Source organism: Penaeus japonicus, unplaced genomic scaffold (genome assembly GCF_977035675.1).
Source record: "Penaeus japonicus unplaced genomic scaffold, GWHDUDI00000001_assembly GWHDUDI00000030, whole genome shotgun sequence".
Lineage (NCBI taxonomy): Eukaryota > Metazoa > Arthropoda > Malacostraca > Decapoda > Penaeidae > Penaeus > Penaeus japonicus.
Genome location: NW_028234432.1, coordinates 23606056 through 23608555, shown reverse-complemented (window position 1 = coordinate 23608555; position 2500 = coordinate 23606056).

Below are 2500 nucleotides of genomic sequence, written 5' to 3'. Positions count from 1 at the left end.
ATATACATATTTATATATACATAATACTTATATATATGCATATATATACATACATATATACATATATATTATATACATATACATATATATATATATATATATATATATATATATATATATATATATATATATATATATATATATATATATATATATGCATATATACGCATATATATATTTATAATACTGTACATACATATATACATATATATATATAATATATATATATATATATATATATATATATATATATGTGTGTGTGTGTGTATATGTTATATATATATGTATATATACATGAATATATATATATATATATATATATATATATGTATATATATGTATATATATGTATATTTATGCACACATACACACACACAAGTATATATATATATATATATATATATATATATATATATATATATATATATATATATATATATATATATATATATATATATATATATATATATATATATATATATAAACACACACACACATATATGTGTGTATGTGTGGATGTGTATAAACTTACCTCTCTGCCATCTATCTCTCTTCTTACTCCCTCTCACTCTTCCCTTCGCTTTTTCTCTCAATGGAAAAGGAATATGTATGAATATACAAATTCCAATTTACAACATTTTACACACCTACTTACATAACCTAAATGAACTTGAGATTTTATCATCACTGAATCATTTATGTGTCCCGATATCTCACAACCAAACAATATGTCCTGAATTTATTTGACGTTGATATTTTCCAGCAGAATGAACCTCTATTTAAGGTTCAAATTCTTTTCTTTGTTCTCACTTTAAGTTTTTATTCATGATTTTATGAATGGTTATGAAGGTAAGGGGGTGAAAGGTTAACGTATGTGAATATAAGAGGGAATATAAACATAGTGTCTTCATAAATAATATTTGGAGTATAAACGAGAACTTAAAGGTGATTGTTTATGATAAGTGGATGAAATATTATGAAAAGAAGATGAATGGGAAGAAAGGGAAAAAATGAATGAAAGGAAATAATAGGAAGGGTGAGAGGCTTGTTTTCATAACAACACTGTGTCATCATGAAGGAAATGGACGAAGTAGCATAAGTCAAAAGGATTTTAATAAAGGGAATTAATGAATTTGCATAATAGACCCCTAAAAGAAATGGAGTACAAATAATGAATAGAACGATTGTTTGTTTGAAAATGTTAAGAGAGGATGAGCGAGTTTTTGTAGAACATTTTATTCTCAGAATCAAAGAGAATGTTAGAGATAGAATTTATGTTACAAATGAAGAATACGAAAGAAAAAAAAAGGTAAATATGTGAATAATTCCAAGTCCGTGGTGTTCCACGAACATAGTGATTTAAATGATTATGTAATGGTATTCCACAGACATATTCCCATGTTTCAGGAAGCATTAATTAATTCTCTCTCTCTCTTTTTCTCTCCCCCCTTTTTTTTTCTATTTTTGATTTACTGTAATTTGGCAGCCATGGTACTACGAGCAATTTCCATTTCTGTCAAAAACAGTCTCTTAAGCAATTATTAACTTCCCGCTCACTGTCCATAGTAAATCAAAACCCCATTCGGAGTACTTCAGTTAATGACTGAAAAGTTGAATTTTGCAACAAAACTCTCTCTCAACCAATCACCGTTTTATTGCTTCCATAGGATTGGACGTGACATTTACTGCAAAAATATCCCTCCTCTTTAGACGCTCTCCTCTCCCAAACTAGCCCTGTAACTTGAGACTCATTAACCCGTAACTTAAGCCTGATTTCGCCGTAAGTGAGGAAGGTGTTTAGCGTGAATAGGAATGTATACTAGTCAAAAGCTGATAATTCACCCAACATCCGTGATCAGGCGCTCGTTAGTGCACAATAGACATTGCTGAGACTCTGGCTATATGCAGCTTCCATTATTTTTCTTTTCTGTTTGTATAATCCTTCATAGATCAATCTGGCTCTTCCTCAGACAGGTAGATGTTCAGCTTCATCTACGTGCATCACGACTGTGTTCGAAGGCCTGTTGTGACGGATGATTACACATTCCGGTGCTGAAACTACGGACTTTTTTGACACAATGAGCTTTTTTATATCTGCTATACGGTATGCAGCCTACGGTGCTTTCGAATTTGTTTGTGGACGGCTCTTTGTCTCAATTGTATCAATTCCCCCTTCAATGCTCCAAACGCATTGACGATTTTAGTGATACAGCTGAACTATCTGCTGACGTCTCGGAGATGTTACATTGTGCTGACATTAGGAACTGCAGGGTGGTAGGCTCGGTGCTGTTTCATGGGGATTTGATGATGTATTCGACCTTATTCTCAGGGATTCTGGACGACACATCCTTGAAGATAGAGGATGAAACCTCTAATGACTCCCACTTTAATAGTAACAGATAAAGTCGTCTTTACCGGTTGGCTTAATTGAATACGTTAGAACGCAAGGCACCGTCATTTCGTTGGCCCATGGTGTCCAAGAAAGGAAGCTTCTGACGCT